This window comes from Balaenoptera physalus (genome assembly GCF_965194825.1).
Source record: "Balaenoptera physalus genome assembly, chromosome: 6".
Taxonomy (NCBI): domain Eukaryota; kingdom Metazoa; phylum Chordata; class Mammalia; order Artiodactyla; family Balaenopteridae; genus Balaenoptera; species Balaenoptera physalus.
The window spans coordinates 80,771,299-80,790,659 of NC_138885.1; the positions used below are offsets into that span (position 1 = coordinate 80,771,299).

At 38.0% G+C, this 19,361-nt stretch overlaps 1 pseudogene across 1 annotated transcript; it reads right to left on the reverse strand.

Annotated features, from left to right (window-relative positions):
• Positions 1 to 1,227: 1,227 nt before the first annotated feature.
• On the reverse strand, positions 1,228 to 19,160 carry LOC309663170 (protein enabled homolog pseudogene; annotated as a pseudogene). The gene has a single exon. The product of its transcript is annotated as a protein enabled homolog pseudogene (transcript).
• Positions 19,161 to 19,361: the final 201 nt, after the last annotated feature.

Consider the following 19,361-nt stretch of genomic DNA (forward strand, 5'->3'; position numbering starts at 1 on the left):
TATTCGTGTACATATCTGTCTTATTTTCGACATACTTCAAAGTTGTAAATGTCAGTACATGTCACTGCTAAATCTTTCAAAGTGTGTATCATTAACTATCGTTCAATATTTCTAAAACGTTTTTGTGATAAAATATACAAATGTGAAAAGCACAAATATTGATTGTTCCATTGATTGAATATGTTTGGAAAATGCATTTACCTAGGTGAGTCAAACATCTGGCAAGGTATAAAATATTTCCATCACCTCCCCAAAATTCTCTTATGTTGCTTTTCCTTGCCCTCATCCCACTGTTCTGGTTCTTTTTAACCACAGATCAGTTTTCCCTGTTCTAGAACCTGATATAAATGGAATGATGCAGTATGTATGTACTCTTTTGCATACTTTTTGTTTTGAGTTTCACCCATGTTGTTGCAGATATCTGCAATTTGTGCTGTTTTATTACTAAATAGCAATCCATTTGTACGAATATAACACAACTTTCTTATTTATTTTCCTCTTGATGGATACCTGAGCTTCAGACAGTTTTATAAAACATATAAAACATATGAAAATTTTTGAACAAGTCTCTTTATGAACATATGCTTTCTTTTTCTTGGGTAAATACCTAGGAATGGAATTTCTGAGCTTACGGAATATATATGTTTAAATTTTGAGTAACTGACAGAGCTTTTTTCAAATATGGTAATAGCATTGAAGAATTTTTGCCATAATTATGAGATTTCTAGATTATTTTATATTTAATTTCAGTAATTCTGATTGATATATATCTTACTGCTATTTTATTTTGCATTTTCCTGATGATCTCCAAAGCATCTGTTCAAATATTTTGTCTGTTTTTACTGGGTTGTTTGTCTTTTTGTTATTGAATCCTAGGAGTTCTTTATATACCCCAAAACCAGTCATTTTTTTAAATATATGTTTTGTGAATAGCTTATCCCAACCTACATCTTACTTATTAATTTTCTTTTTTAAAGAAACCACTTTATTGAGGTATGATTGACATCCAAAAATCTGTATGTATACAACTTGCTGAGTTTGGAGATAATTATATATCCATGAAACCATCACCACAATCTTTGCCATAAACATATCCATCACCTCAAAAAATTTTCTCTCATTTTCTTTATGTGTGTGTATATATATATATATATATATATATATATATATATATATATATATATAGTGTGTGTGTGTGTGTGACTAGAACACTTAACACTTAACACAAGAACACCTAATACAAAAGAGTGATATTAACTATAGGCACAATGCTGTACAGTAGATATTTAGGACATATTCATCTTATATAACTGAAACATTGTACCCTTTGACTAATATCTCCCTATCTCCCCCTTCCCTCAGCCCCTGGCAACTACCATTCTACTCTCTACTTCTGTGAGGTTGACTATTTTATATTCTTCGTGTAAGTGATATCATATAGTATTTGTCCTTCTGTGTCTGGCTTATTTCACTTAGCATACTGTCCTCCAGGTATATTCATGTTGCTGCAAATGGCAGGATTTCCTTCTGAATAATATCCTATCGTATGTATATACAACCTTTTCTTTATCCACTCATTCACTGATGGACATTTATACTGTTTCCATATCTTGGCTATTGTTTAAAAAAAAAAAAAGCTTCAATAAATATGGGAGTGCAGCTATCTCTTTAAAATACTGATTTCAATTTCTTTGAATATATACCCAGAAGTGGGGTTGTTGGATCATTCAATTTTTAAATTTCTGAGGAACCTCCATAGTGTTTTCTATAGTGGCTACGTCAGTTTATATTCCCAAATTTCTGTGTAATTTTTTCTTCTTATAGCATTCTTTTCCAAAGGTATTGTCTATAATAATTCATTATAGTGTTTGTAATAAAAAAGTAGTTATATATCCCTTTCCCCAATTTTGATTAAGAATTGTGGCCATATATTTACACTGATCAAATGTGTGAATGGACACAACTCAGTCTTAGTTTATACAACTTTGTATAACAAAATTTATTCAACAAAATAAAAGTCTATCATGTTCCTATATCTGGATGTTTAAATTTATTTTTTTCTTCCCATTTGCGTGATTTGGTATCACATGGACACAATTCAACTTAAGAAAGTACACAGAGCATGGCATGGCTGTTATAATAATGAATTTTCAATTGAAATATAAATCTTGTATTCTGCTTCTCTAAGAGTTCTTGGGAGTTTTCACAATATAAATCATTAACAAGAATGAAACTGGTTGCAACTGGCATTTATCTCTAAGAATCAATTGGCAAAATGAATTTTATTGTTAAAGCTACAAAGAAAGTCAGAAGAGGACATCAAATTTCTGACTGCTTGAATGAAATCCTTTAGGTCTAGTATCTATAGTAGCAAGACAATTACAGCAAAATTTTTATGCTTAAAGACATTTCTGCTTTCTCCAGTTGCCTGAGTTGAGTCATTACCTCTGAGAGAATCCATTTGGTGGCAAGGGAGAGATTGGTTATGTTCACTATGTGCTTTGTGTGAAAGCCAAAGTATATTTTTCTTTTCAGTGTAGCAGTTATAGGATCAATTTCTGCTGTATTGGTACCATAGAACGTATTTGCCGTGTGTCTAGTGTTAGTAGACCAAATCTGCCTCTAGGCTTCTGTTTGCTTTCCTGAGAAACAATAGTTAGGTAGTGATGGAATCCCATCTGTACAAATCTTTCAACAAGTCTCAAAATGACATTAAAAGAAGTAAAGAGTGACATAATTTTATCTCTGGATGCAATAACGTAACAAGAATTTAGGGCAACAAATGAGGACCTAGGCCAGCTAAGCTTAGGTAAACCTTGATTAGATTGTGGCCAAACATTGAGTGGTAATATCTGGAAAATTATTTCACAAGACTGTGGATGACAGGAATCAAGTATGCAAAAATCTGTGATAATTCAGATTTTAGATTCTCTTAGGATTGAAAAAACACTCTCCTCTAGAAAATACAACTCCAAACCCTATAACTAATTTAGAAGACAGGACAAAAGATACTGTTTTAATGAAATGTCTAGTGTTTGTTTATGGAGTTATCAACAACTGTGATGTAATAAAATCGTATTCAAGTAGTACCCTGGTTGTAATAAGAGTACAAATTAGAACATATTATTATCAAACACTTCCTTGAAGTATGTTTGTACAGTGCATATATAAACAGATATATCAACCACAGAATAGGTCTGAGGAGTGTATTTATTACCTAATAATCAGAAATCCCCAGATTTTTCCCTCCCACAATTATTGGCTATTACTACGCTAAAATCATCTCTTTACTGACAAGATTGTGCTTGAAATCCTCATTCAGAGTTACTTTTTGAGTTAATATGTAGTCTTAGAATGGAAAGTATCAAACTATAGAATTTCGGGAATGAAAAGCTATAATGCTCACATTTCTTTCCTGTTAGTTTTTCATTTATTTCCTATTGTTCTGACATGTATGGATTGATATATCAGATTGTCTCATACATCCTTGAAAAAAGTCAGTTTATGTATAAAATTTTGAGCAATATTTAATAAATTTGATTTAATATAATAAATATAGAAAGCTGCATTTCATAATTGCAAAATAAGCATTATTTTCAAATGCACATAAAACATTTACCAAAATGACTATTATTTTTTCCATAAAGCAAGTCTTAACAAATTTTAAAGACCTAATATCCTATAGAGTATGTCTTCTAACCATTGTTAGATTAATCTAGAACATACTCAATATTAGAAACGAACAGATCCAGAAATACTTGGAAATTAAACAACACAATTCTTAATAACCAATGGGCCCAATTACAAAGAAAATTAGAAAATACTTGGAACTGAATGCTTATGAAAATATGATATATTACAACTTGTAGAATGCAGCTAACTCTACTTAGAGGAAAATGTTTTACCTCAAGTGCATATACTAGAAAAGAATAAAAGCTGAGAAATAACTTACCAAAAAGAATATAAGAAGAAATAGAAAATTTGAACAGCTTTATAATTATTAAAGAAGATAAATCTATAATTAAAAAAAAATTTTCCCCAAAGAAATTTCCAAACCCTACTGGTAAATCCTTTCTTAAAACAAGGAAAAAATAGCACTTATTTTATACAAACTCTTCCAAAAATATATGCATTTAAAAAATGTTTCTCAGCCCTTTTTATAAGGCTAGCATAATCTTGATATCAAAACTTAAAAAAGCACTCCAAGAAGAGAAAATTAAGGCCAACCTCTATTTTGAACATACATGAAAAATCTAAACAAAATAATAGCAAACAAAATACAGTGTTATATTAGAAAATTAATACATTATGTTGGGGGGGATTATTACAGAAATAAAAGATTGATTTAACTTTTGAAAGTTAATCAATCACTGTAATTCAACAGTTTAAAAGAAAAATCATATAATCATCTCAATAGTTACAGAAAATTATTTACACCTATTCAAATACCTAGCAAAAATCCAGTAAAAGATGTGCAAAATTTCTACACAGAAAACCATAAACACTATTGAGACAAATTAAAGAAGACCTAGATAAATGGAGAACACTCCCATATTCATGAATATGGATACTCAATAATATAAGGATATATTGTCTCCTTAAGTTTATTTATGACTTCATTTCAATCCCATTTAAAATCCCAACAGGACTGAAAAGATCTAGGCCAGGATTCTACAGACTATAGCTTGTGGGCCAAATTTGGGCCTACTGCCTAGTTTATAAGTAAATTTTTATTGGAACACAGCCACACCCATCCTTTTATATATTGTCTGTGGCTGCTTTTGAGTTACAACAGCAGAGTTGAGTAGTTATGACGGATACTATGTGTCCTCCAAAGTGGGAAATGTTTACTGTCTGTCCCTTTATAGAAAACCTTGGCCAAGTCTTGGTCTAGACAAACTTAAAGGAGAAGAACAAATGTGGGGGGCTAATACTACTGAATATCAACACATTATAAAGTAGTTAAATAGTTAACTACGTTTATTATAAGAGTATTTTAACATTATGTGATAGACAAACACAGACAAATAAACCAACATAACAGATTATAGAGTTCAGAAACAGATCCACACTTAAATGGACATTTGATTTAAGACCAGAGCAGTGAGAAAAGCATTGTGTTTTCAATGAAGGTGCAAAGTCAACTCTATAGCCTATGGAAAAAAATTAATCTTGATCCTTATCTTACGCACAGGGGAACTATAGATCTAAATATAAAATATCAAACAATATAGTTGGTAGTTGAAATCATAGAAGAGTATCTTTATAATAGCCTTATTAGGGCACAAAAATACTACCAACAAGGGAAAATTTTTATTAATTGTATGACATTAAAATTAGAAATTTCTCTTCACCCCAAACACCATTAAAAGATGAAATGCATAGCCACAGTGAAAGAAAATATTTTTTATATACAAAATAAGCCAAGGAAACAGAATATATAAGGAATCCCTGAACACACATTGGACTTCCGGTTTCAACTCTGACCTGTAAAGAGCTTGTAAATTATCACTCCCATCCTTACAAGAAAAAGCCGGACAATCAGACAATCAACAACTTTTGTTTGACCCATCAGAGAACTAAGGTTTCAGGAAAAACCACCGTCACAATCTGGAGGGACAGGCAAATCCAGAAAGTCAAGGTCAAGATCGGATTACCTAGAGTAGCAGCCACAGGAGCCATACATTGGTAAGAGCGCTTAATGGTAAATTTGGTGAATTGCTGGAGGTTAAAAGTGGGCTAGAATGAAAGCCAGAAACTCCTGGGGACCTCCACCCTTTGGTAGGCTTTACCGCCAGGAAAGCTACCAGGTTCTCATTGTGAACATCTGGGGGGGAAAAAAAAAACCCTTCTTGGTTCTGGAAGAGAGAGGGAAAGAGCAATCACTTTGAAACACTCTTAGAGCCTTCTCCATAACAAAAGTCTATGCTAAAGGGAAAAGTATTTTTCTAAGCCTTATCCTATCTGGGGGAAGGGAATTCCTTCCAATCCATCTCCCCCTGGCACTCCTGCTTCTCCAAAGGGGAAGGGGAGCAACAAAATGTAGTCACAGGTGTTAGGGCTTAGAAGAAATAGACTGAGAGTGCTGCAACCAGAGAAGGGAGTTGGGGAACAGGGAGAAAAAAAATGTGTCACTGGAGATAGAATTTGTGAACATCATGGCCCTGAGACACAGGTCCACGAAAAAGATTAAGATTTAATTAGAAGATTACAGAATGTTCCACTCACACCTCACAATATATAGAATACTGCATCCAACAATAGCAGGACACATTCTCTTCTCAAGCTCATATGGAATATTCACTCATATAGACCATAAAACGCACCTTAACACATTTAAAAGACTAGAAATCATACAAATTATGTTCTCTGACCACAATGGAATTAAACTAGAAATAAATAACAAAAAAATAGCTGAAAAAATCCTAAATATTTGGAAATTAAACAACATACAGTACTTCTAAATAACCCCTGGGTCAAAGGAGTCTCAAGAGAAACTAAAGAATCCTCATAAGAGATAGAAAGCAAAGACAAGTTGAATTTAGTAAAGTGGGGGAAAAGCCTTGCACAGGCAGTTCACAAGAAAGGATTTTCAAATAGCTGATAAATATGTGAAAAATTGCTCAACATAGTCATCAGAAAAATGCAAATTAAAATGATAAAATTTTTTAAATGACAGCTGTAGATGGTGAGAAGGACAGAAGTCAGCTGGAATGCTGATGAGAGTATAAACTGGTATGATAACTTTGGAAAACTGTTTGGCAGTATCTGAACATGTGCATATGCTATGATCCAAGACTTTCTCCTCAAGGAATATACCAAGCAGTAATGTGCCAAAACGTTTTTTTAAGTACAAGAATTTTCACAGAATGATTCATATTACCCAAACCAGAACATAATCTAAATAGTCCTCGGTAGTAGAAGGCATAACTGAATTGTGGCACAATAATACAATGGACACAATTGGCATAGAAAATAACCAAACATGCTACATGCAACAACATGAATGAATCTCAAATCAAAAACCTGAATGAAAGACTCAACCAGAAATGATCCAAATGGTATGATTCCTTTCATATAAAATTCAAAAAGAGGCAAAAATAATTATTGATATTAGAAGGCAGAATAGTGGTTACCTGGGGGGAGGTAGGATAGAGTGATAAGGTGGGTGATGCCCAGAGGGTATTTCTAATATGCTGGTGATATTTCATTTCTTGACTTTGTTTGTTACATGATCTGTTCTTTTTGTGACAATTCATCAACCTATACACTTTGATTTTATGTATTTTCCACAAGCTGCTTCACTTCGATAAAAAAGATTTATTTTTAAAATTGAAGATAAAATACCAAATTTCATGGTGTGGAATACTGCCCTTATTGTTCCAGCACTTATGGCTCCATACCACCTAAGTACTCTTATTCTCTGCATCTAAGACATTAATATAATCTTAAGATATTTAAAGAGCTGTTTCAGCAGACTCTTGCTTTCTGTAGGAAAATATAAAGTTGTTCATTTTGCAAGTTTGACTTACATTTCAAGAAGTTATGTGATTTCCTGTTTGATAGATGAAAGGTCCTTGTTTAAATAATAAATGACCTCTCTGTGTCCTCTACAGTATTAGAAAAACATCCTTCTGTAAAATTCTTTTTAAGTTTTCAGTTTCTTTTCAGGGTTATTGATATTCCATCCAACGTCAGAGAAGTGGGCTGAAATACCTGTGGTTGGATTCCTGTAAGCTCCGGGCCAGGGCCCTCAGTGTTGCTAGCTTAACTGCTTTATGTTTCTTCTTATAGGTGTACCTAATTCACCTTAATGCATTAATAGAGCTTGATTATTCTTTAGCTTTAAGATGACATTTTTTGTCCATACAGCAAATAAGAAAGTATAGAATTTTAAGTCAGATTGCAATTCGATAAATGTACCTGGTCTTTGATGATTAGACTATTAAAGATGCAAGGGTAACTAATTTAACTAAAGGATTTTCTTTAGGTAGCCACACAGCAAATTGCATTCTTGTATTAATATAGAATCACTAGAATTCTAATTCAAATAGTTAATTCTCCCCAAAATATTTTTCATTATTTTGGGGACAAAGTGATCCACAATTTCTTTTTTTCATTTTTTTTTTTTTTAATTCTGGACAAATTTTATGTTTGAGTCTACAAAATTGCATGAAGACTAAACTCGAGAGACTTCCTATCATTCTAAAATTCCTCACAAATCATTTTTAGGACACTTTCTTATAAATATCACCCTTGAAAGCACATACAATTCCATTTGTTCCACATTTTATGATCTTAACCTACATAGGGCTGAACTCAGTTATTCATGGAATATCAAATATGATAGGAAGACAAACCTGAGAGAAACATTTACAATACAATAGCATAACTTGCTAAATTCCTCATCACCATTCTCTGAAAAAAACTTCTCAAGCCTTTCTCCTTTTTATTTTAACAATGGATTGAGGAAAATGTGCGATTTTCTCTTGACCTGAAAATATTTCAATGCACGGTGATCTTGCCCGACGGATTTAGTATTTTCTGCATAACTGATACAGGAACTCCTATACGGCTCTCTTCCATCCTATTGTAAAGGTCAGAAAAAAGCAGCAAGCTGGGAGGGAAATAGCTTATTGCCAGAGTAGTAATGTCTGAAGGCTTTCAAAGTATGTTGGTTTTCCCCTCCTTCCAACTGTTTGTCTCCATTTTCTTCTTACAGCTCACAAAACGTAGGGGTTTTGTTGTTGTTAACACAGCTGTTCTTTGTAGGTTTTTTTTTTTTTCCTTCTCCAGATTAAAGTCCTATCTCTCCTTAGTTTGATTCTCTATGCAGTATTTGACTTGCTCAGTTCCTGCCTGATTGCGTCAATGAGCTCTGCTTTTAGCTTAGTTAATTCTTTTCTCATTTCACCTAAAATGTCCTGCTTCAACCTGTCATAATACAGTCCCGCCGCCTGGACTCCGTTGGCACTGGGCTGTGACGAGGGCGCAGATTTTGGTCTGTGTAATGAATCATAGGACCTGTTGTCAAAACAATCTGATTTTTCCTTGGAGAATCCCATCTGGAACAACAGACTTGCTGCCATTCATTGTATTTGTTCTTTCCCAAGGTTTTCTTGTCAGTTCAGGTGTACTTGTTGAAGAGGCCTTAGAAGTTACAGGCTCTGAATTTTCATTTTGTCCTCTTTTTGTTCTGTTTCTGTTGTTGACCCCTTTTCAGCAATTCTTCTCCTCCTGGCCAGCAGGGCACTCACTCCTTCCATTAAACCACTACCCCTCTAAAGGAAGGGGTCCATTTCCACGGCCCATATCTGTTTTAGATGAGGCCGAATTCACACCAGTGGTGTTCCCTCCGCTTGGGAAAGAGGCATCCTGCATCCTTGACACTTTCCTAAGTTTTGCTCCAGCAATTGCAGCTGCAAGTCCAGTTAAAGGGCGATTGTCTTCAGACATGGATCCCGAAAAAAATCCAGATGCAGGGAGGGGAGGAGGTGATGAGGGAGAAGGGGGTACTTGATTAGGAAGAGGTGGTGGAGGAGGCGGAGGCGGGGGCCCTGAGGACGGAAGTGGAGGGAGTGGAGGAGGTCCTGGGAGAGGAAGGAGTGCTGTTGATGCCTGGGCAGGACCTGGCGGAGGTAGAGGAGGGAGTGGAGGTGCAGGTGGTCCCAAGACAATGCCCTGTTGGGCTGGAGTCTCAGCCAGCTGAGAGACTGCCTGCAAGCCTGGCTCAGAAGAAGAGGCTCCCAGCACAGAGTTTAGAGGAGCCTCCACAGAGGCAGGGGCAGCTGCAGAGGGAGAAGGGAGAACACTAGGCTTGGATGAGGGAGTTGAGGCAATAGGGGTGCTTGGAGGAGAAGCTCTCATCCACAGTGTGAGAGTGGTGCGAGGGAAGGCGGCGGTGGGCTAGTAGAGACACTGGACATGTGACAGAGTCGAGCAGCCCACTGGGTGCCGCTGGTGATGGAGGCATCTGGGGCACAGGAGAAGAAACACCACCGGGGAGGACAGGCCTTGGACCAGTAGCTCTGCCTGGGGGGGGAGAGGAGACAGAGGGAGGGGCGAGAAATTGGAAGTAGACCAGGCACAGGGCTTCATAGCTGGAGGTTGAAGAGAGGGTGTGTTCACAGGAGAGGAAGGTCAAGAGTTTTTGTTCAGAGGACGAGGAACTGTAGCATAATGGGGAAGAACAGGGTGGAAGGCTGAACCTAGAGATGTTGCAAAACATGTCTCGGAGCATCGAAGTGGTGGTGTAGTGGATGTGGAAGTAGGTGGCAAAGCGGTCACTACAGCATAATCAGGAGTGGCCTCTGACACTGGAGCTGAGATGACTTTAGCATATGATGGAGGAGGTGCTGAAGCAGGCTGGCAACTGGCACACTCAGGAAGTGGAGCATTATACAGGGAGCTGTCGGAGGATGGAGCGGCATTTGACATTCTTCGCTCTCGCTCGCATTCCGGTGGCTCCCTTTCTAGCTGCTCTTGCTGCTGTCTTTCTTGCCTTTCCTGGTCCAGCCTCTCCCGCTCTTGTCTCTCCAGCTCCAGGCAATTCTGACGTTCCCTTTCTTGTCTCTCTCTCTCTCCAGCTGCTCCTGTTCTAGTCTCTCCCTCTTCAGCCTTTCCCTTTCTAACCTCTCCCTCTCCAATCTCTCCCTTTCCATTCTTTCTCTCTCCAGCCTTTCCCTCTCCAGCTCCTTTTGTTGTTGCTGTTCTTGTTGTTGCCTTCTTTGAATTTCCGATTCTTCTTGTGATGGGCCATTCTGAACTTGGGCAGGTAATTGTGAATTTTGTCTAGGCAATGTTGGCCCTGTTTCCTGTGAATTCAACACTTCTAAGGCATGCATCATGGCACTTGCGAAGACACTGGCATCTTCTTTGCTGCCAAAGTTGAGACCATACACCTGTCTAGCATCCCACCATTGGTGGAAGGTCTGTGTAGCTTGATTGTACTTCAACCCTTTAGGAATGGCACAATTTATCACTACCTGATGGTCCTGAATCTTCCTGCCCACCACTCTGAATGTGTTGTTGCCTGTATGATGATATATATGAACTCTGCTGAACCTGGTTGAACCACCAGCTGGCACCCACTTTTTATTGGCATCATCATAGACCATCAAAGCAGTTCTTGCCTGACAGATACTCTGTTCACTTATTATTTTAAATGTATCATGCCACTCCCTTCTGGTCTGCAGAGTTTCTGCTGAAAAATCAGCTGATAACCTTATGGGAGTTCCCTTGTATGTTATTTGTTGCTTTTCTCTTGCTGCTTTTAATATTTTCTCTTTATCTTTAATTTTTGTCATTTTGATTACAATGTGTCATGGTGTATTCCTCTGTGGGTTTATCTTGTATGGAACTCTCCATGCTTCCTGGACTTGGATGATTGTTTCCTTTCCCAGGTTAGGGAAGTTTTCAGTTATTATCTCTTCAAATATGTTCTCAGGCCATTTCTCTCTCTCTCTTCTCCTTCTGGGATCCCTATAATGTGAATGTTATTGTGCTTAATGTTGTTCCAGAGGTCTCTTACAATGTCCTCATTTCTTTTCATTCTTTTTTCTTTTTTCTGCTCCACAGTAGTGATTTCTCCTACTCTGTCTTCCAGCTCACTGATCCATTCTGCTTCATTTACTCTACTATTGATTCCTTCCAGTGTGTTTTTCACTTCAGTTATTGTATTGTTCAACTCTGTTTGGTTGTTCTTTATATTTTCTAACTCTGTTAAAAATCCTTCTAACTTATCCATTTTTCTCCCGAGTCCTTGGATCACCTTTACAATCGTTACTCTGAACTCTTTCTCAGGTAGATTGCCTATCTCCACATCACTTGGTTCTTCTGGAGTTTTATCTTGTTCCTTCATCTGAAACACATTCCTCTGCCACCTCATTTTGGGTTAATTACGTTTCTCCACTTTGGAGGAGTAGCCTTCTGTAGGAGACATCCTATGGGTCCTAGCAGTGCACTCACTCAAGGGCCAGGGGCCAGCGGTCCCAGGGTAGTGACTGGCCTGCATTTGCAGACTACAGGCTGCTGGATCGTAGTTTTCTTCCTCTGATTTCTACCGCCTGGTGGGTGAGGCTGGTCTAGAAGCTTGTGTAGGCTTCCTGGCAGGAAGGGCTGATGCCTGCCCACTGGTGGGTGGAGCTGGGTCCTGGCCCTCTGGTAGGCAGGGCTGTGTGATCATGAAGTCTTTAGGCAACCTGTCTGCTAATGAGTGGGGCTGTGTTCCCACCTGGTTAGTTGTTTGGCCTGAGGCACCTGACACTGAAGCCTACAGGCTGTTGGGTGGGGGCAGGTCTTTGTGCTAATGACCCAAGCAGGATGTCTGCCTCAAGGAGAGTTCATGCAGATGAATAATCCCCAGTATATCTGCCACCAGCTTTTATGGCCCCAGCATGAGTCACAGCCACCCCTGCCTCACCAGGAGACCCTCCAAGACCAGCAGGTAGGTCTGGCCCAGACTCCTATGAAGTTATTGCTTTTGCCCTTGGTCCCAGTGTACGTGAGATTTTGTGCAATCCCTTTAAGAGTTAAGTCTCTGTTTCCCCCATTCCTGTGGAGCTCCTGCAATTAAGCCCCACTGGCCTTCAAATCCAAATGCTCTGGGTGGGGCACCTCTTCCGGATGCCAGACCCCCAGGCTGGGAAGCCTGATGTGGGCCTCAGAAATCTAACTCTTATGGGAGAGTCTCTGCAAGGTCACCCAAGGGGTGGGGGGGTAAGGATTTGATTATATTTCGAGTGCACCCGTCCTACCATCTCTTTGTGCTTTCTTCTTTATTCCTTTAGATGTAGAAGATCTTTTTCCTGTAGGTTCCAGTCTTTTTTATCGATGGTTATTCAGATGTTAGTTGTGATTTTGGTGTGTTCATGAGAGGAGGTAAGCTCAAGGTCCTTCCACTCCGTGATCTTGAAAGACTCCCCAGGATTTCTTTTTTATTATTGATATTTTGTCCTATTTTAGTTAACTAATAACTGTCAAGCCCATTTTTAAAATATTTAAAGAAAATAAGTTATGTGCATTGAATGTATTAATTCATCAAGATATTTTATTCCTCTAGAAAAAAATTAGTTAATAAAAAATAATATGAAAAGCACCAGTTTTATATCTTGTGTTTTGAAACTAAAATGAGAAGTGGGAGCTATATTTTATGGTTGGGGGCTATGGAAAGCCTTCTCACACTGATATAGCTTTTGGGTATCAGAATATATATGGCTATTGTTAACAAAAAATGAATTATTGCAGTCTCTTGGGCTGTACACTGTGTATCATAAAGTGTTAATTGTATCAGTCTTTGCCAGGTTCCTACCATTCAATCAGTCCCAAGCATTAGATACTTCACATATTGGTGAGCCAAGCACTAACTCATTATATAATGGTTCACACTAGCTTTTGCTTTTCTTTTTTCTTTTTCCATTTCTCAAATATTTATCTTCCCCTTTTCCTTTCAAATTAAAACTAAGCCTGTATGACTCCTGTAAGATGGAGAAAGAGGCAGTATTGAGTAATGGGAAAATGAATAAACTTGGAATTTGGCAGCTTGTCTTCTAGTCCTGGCATTAGCCTTCAACATTTTTTGGGCACCTCAGTCTGAGTCTCAGTTTCCTCATTCGTAAAATGTGGGTAATAACTCTTATTCCACTTACCTCACTAGTTGTTGTGAACAATTGAGGTAAATGTGAAAGCTCTGTGAAAACCTATTACATAAATGGAAGGTGTTATTTTTACTACTACTACTTTTATAGATTTCTTGGGTCTAGATTTCTAACATGGTGTCCCTGTGCCTGATTCAGTCATGTCACTCACATTGAATTTATTTTTTAATGGACCTGGAAACTTCAAGAATCTATCCAATGTTGTAACCTGTAGGGATGATTTATTTAAAACTTTTGAAACTAAGCTTATTTGGGTGAAAGCGGTTTGCAAAGACTACGCAATTTCCTGTTTTAAATAGTTGTAGAATTAAAGAGGAAAAAAAAAAAAGCAGGGGGAGGTATCTTTTATGAAATCTGAATCACTGGCAATCTCTGTGGATTTAAGTGTATCAGCCTAGAGCAGAGGGGCTATCCCTTGTAAATGTGTTACCAGGGGGCACCCAAGGCCATCTGCTAAAAGATATTGGCTTTAGTTCAGTTACTTCTAAGTAACTTGCAGATCATTTTCCCCATGACATTACAGTTTTGCTCCCCTTGGTAGTCAGCACCAGTCTCCAGGCTCTCCCTTTTCCAAACTGTAGTAGCGCTCCCCACCCTTCTTTGCTTGCCTCTAAATGCCAAAGCTCTGAAGTTTCCGAAAAGCAAACTCAGCCTGGTCCTTTGTCTGGTGGCTGCTTTTGAGTATCGCAAACCATTTGTTCCATTTATTGGACTTGGATACACAGGATTAAACAAATTTATGGAAAGGCTCCTAGAGTTTTGAAATGGGCTGACTCATGTGACCTAGGTCACAATGACCTTTCGGAGTCCCCAGAACTTTCTCGACATACCCTCAGACCTCTCTGACCATTTGCCAGCAGCATTATCAGAGAAGTAGCAGTCCATAGTTCCCAGCAGACTGGTGCAGCCCCAAACCACAACTCAGAAAGACAGCCTGAATGATAGCAGAAGCACCCTGACTCCCATGTGGCTTTGTGTGACAGAAAAATAGTTTGGTCCAGTCATTCTACTTAAGAATTTCCTAATCTTGTCAAGGGGATTTAAACTGTGAAATGGAAAACACTGGCCACTTTTCTCCATTAATTACACGTTAAGGATTTATTATTATGCTAGATTTCATACACTTCTAAATTTTATTTTCAGTGCCTACATCAGCTGATTCCTAATTGTGTTTCAGAGAAAAGTGCTGAAAATGGCATATGGAATATTGTCAATAAGGAGAAAGGAGGGGTTGGGAACAATTGCCTAGAGCATCACTAGTAACATATTGGGCGTGATTTTCCCTCTCCCCCTCAGAAGGGTGTGATAATCTACTCAGCCAACAGAGAAATAGTTTAATAATACTGCAGCCAGGGATCTCTGAGAAATGCTTTCAATTCCCCACATTGGTCTTAGCAACAACATTTCTATGTTAACATCACTTTCCACTAGTTCACACCATTTACTGGTGGGAAAACACAAAAATCCATCAGGTTGCTCATATCAATCAGTGCACAGTCTTATTTGACTACTGGATACTTTATAATATTATCCATATTTTAATTTTATAATTAAAATATTTTATATTTATTTTCTTGTTCCAATTTCAACATTTTCTGGTTATTTCACGTACATTTCCTTTGTGTATGTCTGTGCCACTACAAGTGGTAATGATTTCCAAAATGCATTTTTGTCTAAATAATTTTTCCTCCCATATTTTTTATTTAGATGCAATAATCTGAGAAAGTAACCTCCCCTACTTCCAAAGTCACTGTTTGAGCCAAACACTTCTACTTTCCACTCTGGTCCCTTACTTTTCTGGCTTCATCCATCTTTCAGGCCTGAAGTGAAATAAATGTCCTTTTTTTATAGAAATGTCCCATAAATTCTAGGAATAGTTCAGGTCTTTCAGTAATACACACACATAGGTCCCAGTACTTTAGGTTCATGTCAAATTATACTGTTCTTAGTAAATACCCATTTGTATAATTGTTTGTGAGAGTTTAATGGCTTCGCTTCTGGACTTTAAGCTCCATGAAGGCAGATATCATGCTTGTCTTGAACACTGATGAATTTCCTTTGTCTACCAGAGTACTTGACACTCAGTAGTAGCTCAAAAATATTTTCACACGAGTGAAAAATGAATAAAGCAACATCTCTCTGGCACACAGTTTCTGGTGAACCTAAAACATGTGACCCTGATGAAACCTGGAATAAAATCAGGAACATTTATGCCCACTAGTTGACCAGAGCTAGAAGCAAAGGAGGCAGGAAAGTCTGCTGTCTGAGTCTTGCTTCAGTTGACAAAGTTTTCATAATATATTAATTCTCCCAGTCTTTTCAAGCTAATTGCTGAATCCGAAGCTGTGTAGAGAGGACCTGTGTTTTGTACTTCTAACATCCTTTGATGGACCAGCTTCCAACTTTAAGTCAAATAGCTTTAGAGTTTAGCCCTAAGAGGTGGGTATATTCTCAGCACTCCGTCCCTTCAACCACTACATAGTCTGTTTGATTCACTGATTTGGATCTGCAGGATGCAAAAGCAGAGATCTAGAATTACTGCTCCCATTGCTCTTAGAAGCTGTCAATAAATGGCTGAAAAGGATGTGACATTTCTTTAACTTTCCTTTTCACCATTTCAGTTAAAGAGATTACCAACAACCATGCTTTTTTAGGTACTGTTGCACATATTAATAATTTATTGTTTTTTCTGATTACTCAGTTATACCAAGGCAGTCATCAGCTGAGTCTACTTGCTTGCCAAACATTAAGAAATGACATTAAAAAAAGTCAAGGACAAGGACGGCAAAAACAGCAAATCCTTTGAGCCATTTTATTAGACTTTAAAGAGCCATTTTGATGACAATATTCCTTTGCGTTAGTGGAAACAGGCTAAGACCAAATTCTCTCTTGATTTCTCAGTTAAGAAGCTACTGCTTGTTGTGTACCCACAAAGCAGAATTCTTATACGCCCTCTTCTGTAAAAACATGATACAAGAGGCTTGAAGGCCCCGATGATTGTCATGCAATCTTTCAATTCTAGGTAAACTTAAAAATTTGACCTTTAATTTTGTTTCTAAACAAAGTAAACAACTCAAGGTCAGTTTGTTTATTCCAAGTGTCATTGTTATTTGTTTTTGAATATATGTTTTGGAAGGTACACTTTGAGCACAATATGTACATTCAACAATTATTAACCAACAAATAATTGTAATTGTCAAAGTCTTTATATACTTCTCTTGATTTTATAAGATGGGGCTTTGATGTTGATTTGAAATGTTTGGTTTGGGCTTCCCTGGTGGCGCAGTGATTAAGAATCTGCCTGCCAATGCAGGGGACAGGGGTTTGAGCCCTGGTCTGGGAAGATCCCACATGCCGCGGAGCAACTAAGCCCGTGCGCCGCAACTACTGATCCTGCACTCTGGAGCATGCGAGCCGCAACTGCTGAAGCCCGCACTCCTAGAGCCCATGCTCCGCAACTAAAGAGGCCACCACAGTGAGAGGCCTGCACATTGCAGCAAGGAGTGACCCCCGCTTGCTGCAACTAGAGAAAGCCCGCGCGCAGCAACGAAGACCCAACGCAGGCAAAAATAAGTAAATAAATAAATAAATTTATTAAAAAAAAAAGAAATGTTTGGTAATCTTTTCTTTCCCTTCACCATAGTGCTTATGCTATCAAAACCAACACGTGGGGCTTCCCTGGTGGTGCAGTGGCTAAGAATCCGCCTGCCAATGCAGGGGACACAAGTTCGGGCCCTGGTCCGGGAAGATCCCACATGCCGTGGAGCAACTAAGCCCGTGCATCACAACTACTGAGCCTGCGCGCCACAACTACTGAAGCCTGCATGCCTAGAGCCCATGCTCCACAACAAGAGAAGCCACTGCAGTGAGAAGCCTGCGCACCACAACGAAGAATAGCCCCCACTCACCGCAACTAGAGAAAAGCCCGCGCACAGCACCGAAGACCCAACACAGCCAAAACTAAATAAACAAATAAATTTATAAAAAAAAAAAAAACCAACACATAGCAGAACTGTAAGGACTAATGCCAAACATATGGTGTGCACAACCAGTCAGCATAACCTTTGGAATTCTAATTGCAAAGAAGTGCCAAGTGAAAATGCTTCATAGCACACATATGGCCAGTTGAGGATTTCCTAATAGACTGACTTCTCTAAGGCCTGTAAATATCCTTGTCATGTAGAACAAATCTTAATGCTGCAAGTAAGACCATGATTAAATACAGTCTTTTAACAGTTTTATGTGTTTTTAAGATGTGAAAGTTAAATGTAATTTTCACATCTTTATTAAACCTTTAAAGTGCCTTTTCCAAAACTGTATGCACTCTAGAAGTGCCTGCTAATTACCCTATTCGTTTTTGGCCTGAGGCTAACAGAATTAAGGCTGCAATAATTTTCCTTGAACTAAATACACAATAATTCCATGAAGACAACTACCACAGCAGCATAAATCTAATGTCTAGCTAATGCTGTATTTCTATTAAGCACTAATCATGGAATCAAAACTTTTCAGCTCAAAGGATGCTAAAGATCACCTAGATTAAATGCTTCATTTGATACAGGAGGAAACTGAGATACGTAGAAGTTTTTTGACTTGCCCAAAGCACACAGCTTGGATGTGACTGACCCCAAACTGAACCCATGGTTTCCTTACCAAATCCCAGTGTTCTTTTCATTACATGACTCTTTCATACAAAAGATATTATCTTATAAAAATAATGTGAATGACTCCTTAAGACTTTGTTGAAGTGATTATTTGCTCAGGAACAAAATGAATGTAATTTTGGCCTCTTGTTCAAAGGTCTTTGAGGGGTCCTGTTTCTAGTGTCTTCTCTCTATAGACCCCATCTTGCTCCTTTATATAAAGCTGGTCCTTCCAGCTACTATAGCATCTCAACATATAAAAACCATCTATTGAGCCAGCACCAGTCTCAGACCTTCCTCTACTACCTGTTCTCTCAAACCATTGTTCTAATCTCATCACAAAGCAATAGCCTAAGTGAATTAAGATTAGCTCTAGAGTCTGTGGCCAAATTTAAAAAATGAAATTTGTTATGTAGCAGGTTAGCTCTTTTATGTGGTTACCAAGGTTTAAGGATCAGGCTTTACATCTTGAAGGAAGATGTGGCATATAAATTTAGGTGTGGGAGCAATTGTTGGTGACTATTTCTTCAATCACTTGTGTGAATTAATGGTTCATATTTATGTAAAACAAGAGTGAGAGTTTGCTACTATCTTGAACTACCAATTCTCTTTCACTACAGCATTAGTAAAATGATCAAAAATAGCAAAGATATTAATGATTGTTTTGTTCAAACTGGGTCCTTTCTTTTTTTGTCATATGACTACATGTCACCTTCTGCCCTACTTCTGCCCCTCATGTTGATTCATACAGGTATTTGTAGAAGCCTTGGATTGAGGCTAACGTATTAACTATCTGATAGACAAAATTGCTCTAAATTTAGTCTTTACTATACAAAAGATATCTTCTTTTTTCAAAAGACTATTTTTTTTTTTTTTTAATTTTATTTATTTATTTATTTATTTATGGTTGTGTTGGGTCTTCGTTTCTGTGCGAGGGCTTTCTCCAGTTGTGGCAAGTGGGGGCCACTCTTCATCGCGGTGCGCGGGCCTCTGACTGTAGCGGCCTCTCTTGTTGCAGAGCACAGGCTCCAGACGCGCAGGCTCAGCAATTGTGGCTCACGGG